The 17,654-nt window shown below is 51.3% G+C and overlaps 1 protein-coding gene across 3 annotated transcripts in view; it reads right to left on the reverse strand.

Moving 5' to 3' along the window:
* The window catches only part of LOC140404344 (microtubule-associated protein 1A-like), a 197,743-nt gene that overhangs the window by 78,012 nt on the left and 102,077 nt on the right, over window positions 1–17,654 (reverse strand). The window contains exon 1 of one of the 3 annotated variants that reach the window (XM_072492747.1): window positions 9,255–9,411. The exons of the other annotated variants lie outside the window; for them this stretch is intronic. The gene's annotated coding sequence lies outside the window, so the exon portion shown is untranslated. Of the gene's footprint in view, window positions 1–9,254; window positions 9,412–17,654 lie in introns of those variants that run through there. 3 annotated transcript variants of the gene reach the window in all.

Raw genomic sequence — 17,654 nt, forward strand, 5'->3', positions numbered from 1 at the left:
TGGATTTTCCATTAAACGGGTCGTCTCTCCCGTGAGGTATCGCTCAGATAGCTGGATAATCGTGCTCAGTCTGCGAGTGTTTCGGTAGAAACTCGAACCTGTGAACGCTGACACACGGACTGTGCAATATTCATGTCGTTGGCTCTTCACTTCTCCGAGTTTCCATTCCTGCTGGCCACGCTCGCTGAACAATCTCAGAATGGACATTTGTTTTTGGCAGGTGGGGTTTGTGCGTGTGGGGGCGAGGGTGGGGGATGGAGGGATTGGGAGGTGGGGGGGAATGACGGGAGAAGGTGTCGCACCTGCTGAGTGAATGCCAGTCCGGATTTTTCCTCTTGCCACTGCAGTAACCTTCAGTACTGGAAGCTCGCACCATCCGATCGCAATCATTAATAAATAAAAACTGCAGCCAAGTACCCGCCCGCACTTGATTCATTCCGAACGAGGAATGAGGGGGGAAATCAGCAAAGAGGAATTGGAAATGATAGAGGCATTTGTTTGACATAGAACGCCTTTTTTTAAATTCAAAATACCTGTTTCCAACTTCCATTTTTCTTTCATTGTTCAACAGCGACACGAGGTCTATTTTAAAATGGTTATGCTGGCAAAACAGCAACTAAACAGGCCTCACACATACAGACAATCTGTCACACCAACATCGATGACATTATAAAGAGGAAATATCCCGGATTTAAATCAGAGATGCTGATTCCTACTCACTCCCGGAAACACCAAACACCATCATTACAAGGCATTTATATCAGCCGAGACAGTCTAACCCGGTGTCACCATCCCGGGTACAGTCTAACCCGGTGTCACCATCCCGGGTACAGTCTAACCCCGTCTCACCATCCCAGGTACAGTCTAACCCGGTCTCTTCTTCCCAGGTACAGCCTAACCCGGTCTCACCATCCCGGGTACAGTCTAACCCGGTCTCACAATCCCAGGTACAGTCTAACCCGGTCTCACCCTCCCGGGTACAGTCTCACCCGGTCTCATCATCCCGGGTACAGTCTCACCCGGTCTCACCATCCCGGGTACAGTCTAACCCGGCGTCATCATCCCAGGTACTGTCTAACCCGGACTCACCATCCCAGGTACAGTCTAACCCGGTCTCATCATCCTGGGTACAGTCTAACCCGGTCTCATCTTCCCGGGTACAGTCTAACCCGGTCTCATCATCCCGGGTACAGTCTCACCCGGTCTCATCATCCCAGGTACAGTCTAACCCGGCGTCACCATCCCAGGTACTGTCTAACCCGGATTCACCATCCCGGGTACTGTCTAACCCGGTCTCATCATCCTGGGTACAGTCTAACCCGGTCTCAGGGGTAGAACCCTCAAGAGTATTGACAGTCAGAGAGATCTAGGTGTACATGTCCACAGGTCACTGAGAGGGGCAACACAGATGGAGAAGGTAGTCAAGAAGGCATACGGCATGCTTGCCTTCATTGGCCGGGGCATTGAGTATAAGAATTGGCAAGTCATGTTGCAGCTGTATAGAACCTTAGTTAGGCCACACTTGGAGTATAGTGTTCAATTCTGGTCGCCACACTACCAGAAGGATATGGAGGCTTTAGCTAGGGTGCAGAAGAGATTTATCAGAATGTTGCCTGGTATGGAGGGCATTAGCTATGAGGAGCGGTTGAATAAACTCGGTTTGTTCTCACTGGAACGAAGGAGGTTGAGGGGCGACCTGATAGAGGTCTACAAAATTATGAGGGGCATAGATAGAGTGGATAGTCAGAGGCTTTTCCCCAGGGTAGAGGGGTCAATTACTAGGGGGCATAGGTTTAAGGTGCGAGGGGCAAAGTTTAGAGGAGATGTACGAGGCAAGTTTCTTTACACAGAGGGTAGTGGGTGCCTGGAACTCGCTACCGGAGGAGGTGGTGGAAGCAGGGACGATAGTGATGTTTAAGGGGCATCTTGACAAATACATGAATAGGATGGGAACAGAGAGATACGGACCCAGGAAGTGCAGAAGATTTTAGTTTAGATGGGCAGCATGGTCGGCACGGGCTTGGAGGGCCGAAGGGCCTGTTCCTGTGCTGTACTATTCCTTGTCCTTTGTTCACAGTCCCGGACACAGTCTAACCCGGTCTCACCATCCCGGGAACAGTCTAACCCGGTGTCACCCTCCCGGGTACTGTCTAACCCGGTCTCACCATCCCGGGTACAGTCTAACCCGGTGTCACCCTCCCGGGTACAGTCTAACCCGGTCTCACCATCCCGGGTACAGTCTAACCCGGTGTCACCCTCCCGGGTACAATCTAACCTGGTGTCACCATCCCGGGTACAGTCTAACCCGGTGTCACCCTCCCGGGTACAGTCTAACCCGGTCTCACCATCCCGGGTACAGTCTAACCCGGTGTCACCCTCCCGGGTACAGTCTAACCCGGTCTCACCATCCCGGGTACAGTCTAACCCGGTGTCACCCTCCCGGGTACAGTCTAACCCGGTCTCACCATCCCGGGTACAGTCTAACCTGGTGTCACCATCCCGGGTACAGTCTAACCCCGCCTCATCATCCCAGGTACAGTCTAACCCGGTGTCACCCTCCCGGGTACAGTCTAACCTGGTGTCACCCTCCCGGGTACAGTCTAACCCCGTCTCATCATCCCAGGTACAGTCTAACCCGGTATCACCATCCCAAAGAACAAAGAAATGTACAGCACAGGTACAGGCCCTTCGGCCCTCCAAGTCTGTGCCGACCATGCTGCCCATCTAACTTAAAACCTTCTACACTTCCTGGGTCCGTATCCCTCTATTCCCATCCTATCCATGTATTTGTCTAGATGCCCCTTAAACGTCACTATTGTCCCTGCTTCCACCACCTGCTCCGGCAGCGAGTTCCAGGCACTCACTACCCTGTGTAAAAAACTTGCCTCGTACATCTCCTCTAAACCTTGCCCCTCGCACCTTAAACCTATGCCCCCTAGTAATTGACCCCTCTACCCTGGGAAAAGGTCTCTGACTATCCACTCTGTCTATGCCCCTCATAATTTTGGAGACCTCTATCAGGTCACCCCTCAACCTCCGTTGTTCCTGTGAGAACAAACCGAGTTTATTCAACCGCTCCTCATAGCTAATGCCCTCCATACCAGGCAACATTCTGGTAAATCTCTTCTGCACGCTCTCTAAAGCCTCCACATCCTTCTGGTAGTGTAGCGACCAGAATTGAACACCATACTCCAAGTGTGGCCTAACTAAGGTTCTATACAGTTGCAACATGACTTGTCAATTTTTATACTCAATGCCCCGGCCAATGAAGACAAGCATGTTGTATGCCTTCTTGACTACCTTCTCCACCTGTGTTGCCCCTTTCAGTGACCTGTGGACCTGTACTCCTAGATCTCTTTGACTTTCAATACTCTTGAGGGTTCTACCATTCACTGTATATTCCCTACCTGCATTAGACCTTCCAAAATGCATTACCTCACATTTGTCCGGATTAAACTCCATCTGCCATCTCTCCGCCCAAGTCTCCAAACAATCTAAATCCTCCTGTATCCTCTGACAGACCTCATCGCTATCCGCGATTCCACCAACCTTTGTGTCGTCTGCAAACTTACTAATCAGACCAGTTACATTTTCCTCCAAATCATTTATATATACTACAAACAGCAAAGGTCCCAGCACTGATCCCTGTGGAACACCACTGGTCACAGCCCTCCAATTAGAAAAGCATCCTTCCATTGCTACTCTCTGCCTTCTATGACCTAGCCAGTTCTGTATCCACCTTGCCAGCTCACCCCTGATCCCGTGTGACTTCACCTTTTGTACTAGTCTACCATGAGGGACCTTGTCAAAGGCCTTACTAAAGTCCATATAGACAACATCCACTGCCCTACCTGCATCAATCATCTTAGTGACCTCCTCGAAAAACTCTATCAAGTTAGTGAGACATGACCTCCCCTTCACAAAACCATGCTACCTCTCACCAATACGTCCATTTGCTTCCAAATGGGAGTAGATCCTGTCTCAAAGAATTCCCTCCAGTAATTTCCCTACCACTGAAGTAAGGCTCACCGGCCTGTCGTTCCCTGGATTATCCTTGATACCCTTCTTAAACAAAGGAACAACATTGGCTATTCTCCTGTCCTCTGGAACATCACCTGAAGACAGTGAGGAGCCAAAGATTTCTGTCAAGGCCTCAGCAATTTCTTCTCTAGCTTCCTTCAGTATTCTGGGGTAGCTCCCATCAGGCCCTGGGGACTTATCCACCTTAATATTTTTCAAGACGACGAACACCTCATCTTTTTGGATCTCAATATGACCCAGGTTAGCTACACACCCTTCTCCAGACTCAACATCCACCAATTCCTTCTCTTTGGTGAATACTGATGCAAAGTATTCATTTCGTACCCCGCACATTTCCTCTGGCTCCACACATAGATTCCCTTGCCTATCCTTCAGTGGGCCAACCCTTTCCCTGGCTACCCTCTTGCTTTTTATGTACGCATAAAAAGCCTAGGGATTTTCCTTAACCCTATTTGCCAATGACTTTTTATGACCCCTTCTAGCCCTCCTGACTCCTTGCTTAAGTTCCTTCCTACTTTCCTTATACTCCACACACGCTTCATCTGTTCCCAGCCTTCTAGCCCTGTCAAATGCCTCCTTTTTCTGTTTGACGAGGCCTACAATATCTCTCGTTATCCAAGGTACCCGAAATTTGCCACATTTATCCTTCTTCCTCACAGGAACATGCCGGTCCTGAATTCCTTTCAACTGACACTTGAAAGCCTCCCACATGTCAGATATTGATTTACCCTCAAACATCCACCCCCAATCTATGTTCTTCAGTTCCTGCCTAATATTGTTATAATTAGCCTTCCCCAATTGAGCACATTCACCCTAGGACCACTCTTATCCTTGTCCACCAGCACTTTAAAACTTACTGAATTGTGGTCACTGTTCACGAAATGCTCCCCAACTGAAACGTCCACCGGGTACAGTCTAACCCAGTCACACCATCCCGAAGACAATCAAACCCGGTCCCATGACCTCGGGTACAGTCTAACTCGGACTCACAATCTCGGGTACTGTCCAACACGTTCTCACCATCCCGGGTACAGTCTAACCCGGTCACAACATCCTGGGTACAGTCTAAACCGGTCTCACCATCCCGGGTACAGTCTAACCCGGTCTCACCATCCCGGGTACAGTCTAACCCGGTCTCACCATCCTGGGTACAGTCTAACCCAGTCTCACCATCCCGGGTACAGTCTAACCCGGTCTCACCATCCTGGGTACAGTCTAACCCGGTCTCACCATCCCGGGTACAGTCTAACCCGGTCTCACCATCCCGGGTACAGTCTAACCCGGCGTCACCATCCCGGGCAAAGTCTAACCTGATCTCACCATCCCAGGTACAGTCTAACACGGTCTCACCATCGTGGGTACAGTCTTACCCGGTGTCACCATCCCGGGTACAGTCGAACCCGGTCTCACCATCCCGGGTACAATCTAACCCGGCGTCACCATCCCGGGTACAGTCTAACCCGGCGTCACCATTCCGGGTACAGTCTAACCCGGTCTCACCATCCCGGGTACAGTCTAACCCGGTCTCACCATCCCGGGTACAGTCTAACCCGGTCTCACCTTCCCGGGTACAGTCTAACCCGGTCTCACCATCCTGGGTACAGTCTAACCCGGCGTCACCATCCCGGGTACAGTCTAACCCGGTCTCACCATCCCGGGTACAGTCTAACCCGGCGTAATGATCCCGGGTAGAGTCTAACCCGGCGTCACCATCCCAAATACAGTCTAACCCGGCATCACCATCCCAGATACAGTCTAACCCGGCGTCACCATCCCAGATACAGTCTAACCCGGAGTCACCACCCCGGGTACAGTCTAACATCTACTCACGATCCTGGGAACATAGAAACACAGAAAACAAATGCAAGAGAGGCCATTCGGCCCTTCATGCCTGTTCCACCCATTCCTTATGCTCATGGCTGATCATCCAACTTTGTAGCCTAATCACGCTTTCTCCCCGTATTCTTCAATCCCTTTTGCTCCAAGAGTTTTATCGAACTCTTTTTTGGAGACGTACGCTGCGGGATTCTCCGTTGGCGGGATTGTGCACTCCCCCGGCAGCGCACTCACGCCCGCGCATTTCCTGACGGCGTGGGGTGGCCATACTGGGAAACCCCATTGGCTGGCTGCGGGAACGGGGAATCCCACTGCCGGGGGGGGGGGCGCCGCGCCGGAGAACGTGGCTGGCGGAGCAGAGAATCCCGCTGCCGGCGGGGGGGGGGGGGGGGGGGGGGGGGCGCCGTGCCGGAGAACGTGGCTGGCGGAGCGGAGAATCCCGCTGCCGGCAGGGGGGGGGGGGGTGCCGTGCCGGAGAACGCAGCTGGCGGAGCGGAGAATCCCGCTGCCGGCTAGGGGGGGCGCTACGCCGGAGAACGCGGCTTGCGCATTGGAGAATCCCACCCTCAATGTTTTGGCCTCAACTACTTCCTGTTGTACGGAATTCCACAGGCCGACCACTCTCTGGGTGAAGGAAACGCTCCTCGTCCCAGTCCTAAATGGTTCATCCCAAATCCTCAGACTGTGACCCCTGGTTCTGAACATACCCACTAATCGGGAACACCCTTCCTGCATCCCGCCTGTCTCGTCCAGCTGGAACTTTGTCGTTTTCTAGCTCGTCTGACCTGGACTGACCAATCTGGGACAAAAGCCTGCCCGAAATCTGATCACCACTCAAACCTATCTCTGGGGGAGGGGAAGACTGCATCAATATATTCCTGACTGCCGATACTGGAAGATGCAACATTCATTTGAGCAAAAAGAATGTTTAGAATTGTACAGAACGTAAAACCTCTCCAACCTGCGACGTATTGTTCGATCTGCTTCGCAGAAACACTGCAGGATAGAACTGAATTCTGTAACCCTGTCAGATTCTCTCGAATGTTAATCTTTTAATGTGCATTAGTCCCCAACGGGTTAAATAGGTCGGTTCAGCTCCCGCCAGGGACCGATGGTGCAGTATTTCCCCACTCCTTCGACTCACTCAAATTCACATTATAGCCTGATAAAAGAAATGTAAATTAAAACCAAACCAATCCCACCTTCTCCCGTTGTGAATCGCAGGGATTTCTGACGGATGCACTGAACTTTGGGAATGCGATCGGAGGCTTAAACCGGCAGCAGAGGCGCAGTCCGATAAACCCAATGCGCCACAAGCAACGCGATGCCTCCTGGTTCACCACCAGCCGAGAGCCAAGCAGCGGCAGCGAGGCGGATTTTCAGAATTGCAGAAATGTTCGCACGTCTCAGAGAGAGAGAGGGAAAAAAATGACACGGAAGAGCTGACACCCGAAGCATCATCTGAGCTCGGGAGGAGAAATGGAGCAGAGATTTAGAGAGAGAGAGAGAAAGAGATGGAAAATCACTGATGCAAAATCCAACTCGAGACTATTCTGGACCAGGCTGTCGAAATTCCAGCACTCAAAACCTGGGCTGTCTGTTTTATTCTGAGAAAATGATAAAATCTGACCACGGTTCTTTAACACTAGTGATCATTGCATGGGGCAGGAGGGAGGGAGGGAGGAGGGAGGGAGGGGGGGGGGGTTGAATGAGGTGCAGATTCATTATTAGCAAACCCCTAATTTAAATAAAAAGTCAATATAGAGTACCCAATTCATTTATTTCCCAATTAAGGGGCAATTTAGCCTGGCCCGTCCACCTACCCTGCACAATCTTGTTGGGTTGGGTTGGGTTGGGTTGGGTTGGGGGTGGGGGGAGACCCACGCAGACGCGGGGTGAATGTGCAAACTCCACACGGGCAGTGACCAAACCCCCAAATTAAACGATAACCTTCGGTCTGCCACAGTTACCCCGAAAGGTTCCATTGATACCTTTGGTTGAATAAATATGGATATTTAGTGCCTGAATGTTAACTCTGTATCTCTCTCCACAGATGCTGCCAGATCTGCTGAGATTATCCAGCGTTTTCTGTTTTTATCTTCTACATGTGAATAATAATCCCCTCTTGAATGAGGAGGGTCTTCAAGCAAAATAAATCGGCTGAGAGGGCTTTAAAAAAAATTTGAAGTCGAGATAGTTTTGCCCCGTTTTGATGGAGGAACAAAGATGATCTCAGTGATAGGGGGGGGGGGGGTTCAGGGGCACTGCAGAGGGAGCATGTCTAGAGAGGAGAGGAGACAGAGACTGCAGAGTTTGCCGCAGTGTACCGACTCTCATTCTCTTTCTCTCTCTCTGTCTCTCCTTTGCCCCCTGACCTCTATCTGAATACTTCTTGTAAAGCCCTTGAAAGCCTTGAATTTTCAACCACTTCTTTCTCTTTCACGTTCTGAATGTCACTCTGTCTGTTAAAACTAAATTCTATCACGAGGGGGGGGGAGGGGAGGGGGGAGAGTGTGGGGGGGGGGTAGAGTGTGGGGGGGGGGGTAGAGTGTGGGGGGGGGTAGAGTGGGGGGGGAGAGTGGGGGGGGGAGGAGAGTGGGGGGGGGAGAGTGGGTGGGGGAGGGGGGGGAAGAGAGAGAGAGAGACAGGGGTGGGAGAGAGAGAGGGGGGGGGAAACAAAGATCATCTCATTCTAGGGGCTGGTTAGCACACTGGGCTAAATCGCTGGCTTTGAAAGCAGACCAAGGCAGGCCAGCAGCACGGTTCAATTCCTGTACCAGCCTCCCCGAACAGGCGCCGGAATGTGGCGACTAGGGGCTTTTCACAGTAACTTCATTTGAAGCCTACTTGTGACAATAAGCGATTTGCATTTCATTTTTCATTCTCGTTATGCTAGGCATTTTTTTTTGAGTGGGAGGGGGTGGGATTGCAACCATGTTAGTATTTAAACAAATAAAAACCAGCAGCCCCCACCATGATACAATTCCTGAAAATCAAAGACCTACTCTTCGTTGTGAGCATCGGAGCCAAGCGCAGGGGGAGATTAACCAAAACAGGTCATTGAAAATAAAAGTATTTTAACACCCAAAAACCCCATATGTGTCAGAGACTGTGGGCTGCAGACTGTGCAGCAGTCAAGCTGCTATCATCTGTTGCCAATAGTTACACACACACACACACACTGGTGCCATCAATTAATCCTCTCTCTCAATTCATCTGATTTCTGAACTCCCATCAGCATAAAACCTATTTCTCTTTGTATCCAAAACCAACGTTTTTCCTTCTTGCTGAAAGGCAGTGACCAGAGCCCAGGTTAAAAGCTGCGCCAGTCTAACTCCAATCTGACGGTGAGTGCTGCCCGCTCCCTGGTACAGTACCTGCCCGTTATCCTGCCGCCTCTGCCCAGCCACTTGCAGCTGCTCGCTCGGCGCTCGCTCGCTCACTCAGTCTCACTCTGCAGCCTGCAGCTGCCTGGGCTCGACTCCAGGGCGGGGCCGCCCTGCTTGGCCCAGCCTCTCTCTCTCACACCATCAATGCACCAGCAAACATTAACCCACACAGCACCGAGAGGGAGGGGGAGAGACAGGCAGACAGAGACAGAGAGGGGGAGACAGACAGGGAGAGACAGGCAGACCGAGAGGGGGAGACAAGACAGACAGAAAGAGCGAGAGAGACAAAAAGGGGGACACAGACAGACAGACTGAGAGAGAGGGAGAGAGACAGACAGAGACAGACAAAGAGGTCTTCCCCTCTTTGACAGGCAGAGAGGGGGAGAAAGAGACAGACAGAAAGAGACAGAGAAGGGGGAGAGAGAGACAGAACGAGGCAGACAGACAGAAAGGGAAAGACACAGAGGGGGCAAGACAGACAGACAGAGACAGAACGAGACAGAGAGGGTGAGAGAGAGACAGACAGACAGAGATAGAATGAGAGAGACCGACAGAGAGGGGGAGAGACAAGACAGACAGGCAGAGAGACAGAAAGAGAGAGAGAGACAGACAGAGAGGGAGACACAATGGGACAGAAAGAGACAAACAGAGGGAGAGACAGAGAGGGGGAGAGAGAGTGAGACAGACCGACAGACAGAGACAGAAAGAGAGAGAGAGGAGGAGAGACCAGACAGACAGACAGAAAGGGAGTGGGAGATAGAGAGTGGGAGACAGAAAGAGAGGGAGAGACAGACAAAGAGGGAGACAGAGAGAGAGTTAGTGATAGCCAGCAAGAGACAGACTATTTATATTGTATACAGACACAAACATAGAGGGAGAGACACACAGATAGAGACAGAGAGACAAGGACAGACAAAGAGAGGGAGAGATAAAGTAACCGAGAGGAAGGGTCACACACTAATATTGATTGGGGGAAAGAGAGGGATAGGCAGGGGGCTGGGTGAGAGAGACACTCAGCTAGGAGAGAGGGAGACAGAGAGATGGAGTTGGGGGAGAGGCCTGATACACTGGTAAGATATTGAATTGTGTGATGCAAGAGGTCAGAGGCTTTGCTCCCCGGTCTAGATCTTGTTGGTTTATCTCCAGGAGGATCTGTAACTATCCAGGGGCACTGTAACTATCCAGGGGCACTGTAACTATCCAGGGGCACTGTAACTATCCCCGGATATCTGGCCCAGGATGGGCTCACCTGCTCTTGTCACCCATCAATGGTCCTCACTGCAGATGACTCATGTGTGGACATTGAGCAAACGCAGAATTCAGCCCAGCTACCCTGGTCCTCTGAAGCAGAGGACCTCATTGCAGAGGCAGTGTGGACACTGTTGGCAGTTCCTGGACCTGTGACCTGACATGAGTCAACAATGGCGGTGGAACAAGGGCAGACAAACCATCCTGGGCCATTCCTTACCCTCCATATTCTCAACAGAAAGGTGAACACACCATTATATCAGGTGGTCATTCGAAGTAATCTCAAGGTGAGGGTCCCTCTGACATTCAGACGCAGGGATTTGAACCCAGTGTTATTTTGTCCCTCAACCAATCACACAGAAGGAGCCCGTTACCTGCTGTGTCTCAGGGAAGGAGATTCTCTCACGCTCCCGGCTTGGGAACAGAGATCCCGTACCGAGCTGAACTGGCAGCTACCTTCAGTTTGCAATTTGGCAAATCCCATTCCATATGTCCCACCTGGGAATGGCGAAAGGTGTGAGGCGATGTGTGTACCGGGGTTAGGATCCCGGATGGAGAATTGTGTGGGGAAGGATTGCACATTGCTGAGGTCCAGGTTCACCCACGGTTTACACCTGTAGCCTCTGTTAAAGCTGGTGCTTGGGCAATAATTGGCTGACCTCTGCTGGGGTCTGTGTTGTAGCACCTGGCGGATTGCGGGAATGTCAGACAGGGTTACATACAATCCACAGCACAGAAACAGGCACAACGAGGCTGCGCCCATGTTCCACACAAACCTCCTCTCACTGCCCCCCTACTCATCCAACCTCGTCAACATAACCCTTCCTCCCTCACGTGTTCCTCCAGCTGCCATATCTGTCTGTCAGCAGCGTCTCCTGCTAAAGTCAGGCACAGACTAACCTCTAGCCTTTATATCCACCCTAACAACCAGCAGTGCAAAGAAATGATGCCCCCACCTGCTGTGCTTCCGATGCTGGGTGGGGGGGGGGGTTAGTATTGTATCGAGGACATATTATTGCAGTCGATTAGACTGTTGACGAGCTTAAATGGTTGTTAATTATTTCCCAATTGTGGTGCCCTCCTGCCCACCATACTTCTATAGAATTGTAGAGGTTACAGTGCAGATGGAGGCCATTCGGCCCATTGAGTCTGCACCGGCCCTGGAAAGAGCACCCGACTTAAGTCCACCCTATCCCCGCAACCCAGTAACCGCACCTAAACTTTTTGGACACTAAGGACAATTTATCATGGCCAACCCACCTAACCTGCACATCTTTGGATTGTGGGAGGAAACCGGAGCACCCGGAGGAAACCCATGCAGACCGACCAGTGTGATGATGTCGGGCTGCACGGTAGCACAAGTGGGTAGCACTGTGGCTTCACAGCGCCAGGGTCCCAGGTTCGATTCCCCGCTGGGTCACTGTCTGTGCGGAGTCTGCACATCCTCCCCGTGTGTGCGTGGGTTTCCTCCGGGTGCTCCAGTTTCCTCCCACAGTCCAAAGACGTGCAGGTTAGGTGGATTGGCCGTGATAAATTGCCCTTAGTGACCAAAAAGGGGAGGAGGGGTTATTGGGTTACGGGGGACAAAATGCTGGAAAATCTCAGCAGGTCTGGCAGCATCTGTAGGGAAAGAAAAGAGCTAACGTTTCGAGTCCGATGACTCTTTGTCAAAGCTGGTGGATAGGGTGGAAGTGAGGGCTTAAGTGGGTCGGTGCAGACTCGATGGGCCGAATGGCCTCCTTCTGCACGGTATATTCTATGTTCTATAATATCGTGTGTTATCTCGTGCCGCACCCCTTGGGTGTCTGATACCTTCTTGAGAGAAGTGAAGTCCATTGGGAGCTCCCTCTGCCCAATATCAGGAGATGTTTGATGGTTTTGTCTCTCTCTCTGCGCACAATCTCAAACTCTGTGCCCCATCCACTTTAAGGCAGGTCTCTCGAGGCGCCCCAATCCGATCTGGGTGCCCCACCCAGATTTAATCTTTCCCCAGCTGATGAAAAACCAATTGAGTCAGACCTGGAAAGGTTGTGCTACTTACTGAGGCACGGCTGGCCGGCTTCAAGGGGTCTTGAAGAATCTGGACTTCACCCAGAATAAACCGCAGGAGACAATTACAGACGGGCGACACAGAAAGATTTGAAACCTGGAGCCAGCCACATTCCGCTGAAGGCCATTTAAAAATACCGCGTGCTTCAGCGCTAAACATTTGATTCCTCATCACCGCTCTGTGAGCTGATTCAGAAGCTCATAATCTGTCTCAATCGGCTTCAGGACGCGTAGGAGCTCCTGTTATAGTTCATTTCATCTCAGTCAAGTGTTAGTTGATGCATTCATTTCCAGCAGTTGAGAATGTTTGAGTGATGTGATTAAGTTGCTACATTGGTACCAGTTCTCCCGCTCTTCACTGTATCCAGTCATCACTCTCTAAGTGGGATTCTTTGTGTCCGCCGTCTCTTGTACACAAACCCTGGCCACAAAATCTCACTTTCTCGTGAGGCTGGGGTGGGATTGACGGGTTGACAGAAGGGCGTCAGAACAGGGACAGAGTCTCACGGCGCCGAGGTCCCAGGTTCGATCCCGGCTCTGGGTCACTGTCCGTGTGGAGTTTGCACATTCTCCCCCGTGCCTGCGTGGGTTTCGCCCCCGCAACCCAAAGATGTGCAGGCTAGGTGGATTGGCCGCGTTAAATTGCCCCTTAATTGGAAAAAAATTAATTTGGTACTCTAAATTTATTTAAAAAAAGAGCAGGGACAGATTAATCAATGTTTTGGTCTTTTTTCCAGTTATCGCAAATCAACAATATCTGCCATTAGCTAGCGCCAACTCAGGCTCGCATGCATACAACCCGCCCCCAAAACGCTCACATGCACACACCCCCCCCCCCCCCCACACGCTTGCACGCGCACACATTTGCACTTTCTAACACATACATAAACCAACATACACGCACAAGGCTTACATTAACACTGCAATGAGGTTACTGTGAAAATCCCCTAGTCGCCACACTCCGGCGCCTGTTCGGGTACATAGAGCGAGAATTCGGAATGTCCAAATTACCTAACAGCACGTCTTTCAGGACTTGTGGGAGGAAACCGGAGCACCCGGAGGAAACCCACGCAGACACGGGGAGAACGTGCAGACTCCGCACAGACAGTGACCCAAGCCAGCAATTGAACCCTGGACCCTGGCCCTTTGAAGTAACAGTGCTAACCACTGTGCTACCGTGCCACCCACAAATCAAATTCACCTTTATAATGTTCACCTAGTGTAACCACCAGCAATCACTCTGTGCACTCACCACTGACCATCACTGCCTAAGAATATCCCAGTTTCAACGGGTCATATCTGCACATTCAAATATTGACAGCACAACATTGAAAAGATGACTGTGTATAGCGCCTGTAACATACTAAAATCTCTAAAAACTGCGACATGGAAAGTGACCCAGGGCCAGGATGGAACCCGGGTCCTCAGCGCCGTGAGGCTGCAGTGCTAACCACTGTGCCATGTGCCGTCCATACACGGTTACAGAGATCGGGAGGGTTGTTGAGCTGGAGAAGGTTGCTGAGATAGGGAAGGCTGTTGAGGTTGGTGGAGGTTACAGAGTTAGGGAAGGCTGTAGGGGCTGAAGGAGGTTACAAAGATAGGGAGGGCTTTATGGGTCTGGAAGAGATTACAGAGATAGGGAAGTTTGTAGGGGCTGAAGGAGGTTACAGAGATAGGTTTGTAGGATCTGGAGGAGGTTACAGAGATAGGGATGGTTGGAGGGGCTGGAGGAGGTTACAGAGATAGGGAGGGGGTGTAGGGGCTGGAGGAGGTTGCAGAGATAGAGAGGGAGTGTAGGGGCTGGAGGAGGTTACAGAGATAGGGAGGGGGTGTAGGGACTGGAATGGTTACAGAGATAGGGAGGGGGTGTAGGGGCTGGAGGAGGTTGCAGAGATAGAGAGGGGGTGTAGGGGCTGGAGGAGGTTACAGAGATAGGGAGGGGGTGGAGGGGCTGGAGGAGGTTACAGAGATAGGGAGGGGGTGTAGGGGCTGGAGGAGGTTACAGAGATAGGGAGGGGGTGTAGGGGCTGGAGGAGGTTACAGAGATAGGGAGGGGGTGTAGGGGCTGGAGGAGGTTACAGAGATAGGGAGGGGGTGCAGGGGCTGGAGGAGGTTACAGAGATTGGGAGAGGGTTGTAGGGGCTGGAGGAGGTTACAGAGATAGGGAGGGGGTGTAGGGGCTGGAGGAGGTTACAGAGATAGGGAGGGGGTGTAGGGGCTGGAGAAGGTTACAGAGATAGGGAGGGGGTGTAGGGGCTGGAGGAGGTTACAGAGATAGGGAGGGGGTGCAGGGGCTGGAGGAGGTTACAGAGATTGGGAGAGGGTTGTAGGGGCTGGAGGAGGTTACAGAGATAGGGAGGGGGTGTAGGGGCTGGAGGAGGTTGCAGAGATAGAGAGGGGGTGTAGGGGCTGGAGGAGGTTACAGAGATAGGGAGGGGTGTAGGGGACTGGAGGAGGTTACAGAGATAGGGAGGGGGTGTAGGGGCTGGAGGAGGTTACAGAGATAGGGAGGGGGTGCAGGGGCTGGAGGAGGTTACAGAGATTGGGAGAGGGTTGTAGGGGCTGGAGGAGGTTACAGAGATAGGGAGGGGGTGTAGGGGCTGGAGGAGGTTACAGAGATAGGGAGGGGGTGCAGGGGCTGGAGGAGGTTACAGAGATAGGGACGGGTGTAGGGGACTGGAGGAGGTTACAGAGATAGGGAGGGGGTGTAGGGGCTGGAGGAGGTTACAGAGATAGGGAGGGCATGTAGGGGCTGGAGGAGGTTACAGAGATTGGGAGAGAGTTGTAGGGGCTGGCGGAGATCACAGAGATAGGGAGAGGGATATAGGGGCTGGCGGAGATCACAGAGATAGGGAGCTGAAGGAGATTACAGAAATCGGGGAGGAGGGTAGTCATGGAAGGATTTGAAAACGAGGATTAGAATATTAAAACAAAGACTTTGCTTAACTGGCGGTGAATTATGTCGGTCCCTGAGGAAAGGGCTGAGTGTCAGCGGAAGCACTGGTGTAACCATTATGATGATAGTAATCCAGATGAAAGTGAGTTCAAATCTTACTGATCTTTAAAAATCGTTTTCAAGATTTGGCACCATCAAATGTGACCATGAAGTTGTTGGCGGTTACAGTCACCAAAAACAAACCCATTGTCCTTCAGGGGGAGGAAATCTGCCGTCCTTACAGGGTTTAGATCTATTTGGGACTCCAATCCCATTGCATTGTGGTTGACTCGTAACCGCCCTCTGAAGTGGCCTCGTCAAGCAAATGTATCAAACCCAGGGCACCTCGGGAGGGGTAATCAATATCAGCAATGCCCAGCACCCCGAGAATGTTAGATTGAAAAGCTCTGTGAGATCTGTCTTCCTCTGGATAAGGCGATTAAGGGCAGCAGCATTACAGTGCTAACGGAGAAATGAAAACCTTCTCTCCTCTGTTTTAAAATAAAGGTTCTGGAATATTCTTGCTGTGTAGTGATGATGATCAAATGCCCTTCAGGTCTTCGCCAGCACTTAATCACAGGAAGCAGATCCAGAGAGAGTAAAGCTTTGCGCATCAGAGAATCAGTTTGGGACTTTTCCAGCCTGCACTACGGGGAAATGTGGCGAGCCAGGCGAGAGTCTGGTTTATCTGGCAAATCCCACCGGCAAGCTGGACAGGGAGATCCCACTGATCGCACAACACGAAAGGAGGCTATTTGGCCCATTGCATCGGTACCACCTCTGAAAGAATTAGTTCCCTTCCACCTACTCTTTCCTCATCGCCCTGCAAATCACTTCTTTTCAATTATTTATCCAGTCCCCTTTTGAAAGCTCCTACTGGACCTGCTTTCACCGCCCTTCGGACCGCGACCACTCGCTACGTAAGAAAAACTCCCTGTCCCTTTTGCGAATGGCCTTAAATCTGTATCTCCAGGTTGCCAACCCTCCTGCCAGCGGACTCCGTTTCTCCCGCTCCACTCTGTCAAAACCCTCAAAAGTTTGAAGACTTCTATTCACTCTTCACTTAACAAAGCTTCCGGAGAATACGCCGGCGGGGGTCGGAGAATCGCACTCCATAATGGTCTCCTAGTTTGAGGAAGGACATTCTTGCTATTGAGGGTGTCCAGCGAAGGTTCACCAGACTAATTCCCGGGATGGCAGGACTGACATATGAAGAAAGGCTGGATCGACTGGGCTTGTACTCACTGGGGTTCAGAAGAATGAGAGGGGATCTCATAGAAACATCTAAAATCCTGATGGGACTGGACAGGCTGGATGTGGGAAAAATGTTCCCGATGTTGGAGGCGTCCAGAACTAGGGGTCACAGCCTAAGAATGAAGGGTAAGCCATTCAGGACTGAGATGAGGAAGAACATCTTCTCTCAGAGAGTTGTGAATTTGTGGAATTCTCTACCTCAGAAAGCTGTCGGGACCAGTTCGTTGGATATATTCAGGAGTGAGCTGGACGTGGCCCTTGGGGCTAAAGGGATCAAGGGGTCTGGAGAGAGAGCGGGAGTGGGATACTGAATTTGCATGATCAGCCATGATCCTATTGAATGGCGGAGCAGGCTCGAAGGGCCGAATGGCCTCCTCCTCCACTTATTTTCTATCTTTCTATGTTTAATCTTCCCTCTGCAAAGAGAATTCCTGTTTCTCCAGCCCCTCCACAGGACTGAAGTCGCTCATCCTGGTAACATTCCAGTAAATCTCTTCCGCCTTTTCCCACGGTAAGTTTGGAGTTAGCAATCTGAGTTATGAGGAAAGGTGAAGAGAGTTGGACTTGTTTCCTTAAGAGTAAAAGAGGCCCCCAGATGATTCTTTCCACACTGGCAAAGCCAATCACTGTGGCAACGAGGTCAAATCCCGGGAGACACAAGTTAAAAATGAGGGATTTAGGAGAGAGGAAGGGAGGAAGGAGCCTTTCACCGAAAGGGTTTCAGATTTTGCAGCATTGCAGTAAGTGCAAACTCTTCATTTAGGTGGCTTCAAGTGAAATTCAAGAAATAATTTCCTTTCCCCACCATCCCAAAGTACTTTACAGCTAATGAAGGACTTTCTGGAGTGTAGTCACGGTTGTGTTGTGGGAAACACAGCAGCCAATTTATGCACAGCAAGATC

This window comes from Scyliorhinus torazame, chromosome 30 (assembly GCF_047496885.1).
Source record: "Scyliorhinus torazame isolate Kashiwa2021f chromosome 30, sScyTor2.1, whole genome shotgun sequence".
Classification (NCBI taxonomy): domain Eukaryota; kingdom Metazoa; phylum Chordata; class Chondrichthyes; order Carcharhiniformes; family Scyliorhinidae; genus Scyliorhinus; species Scyliorhinus torazame.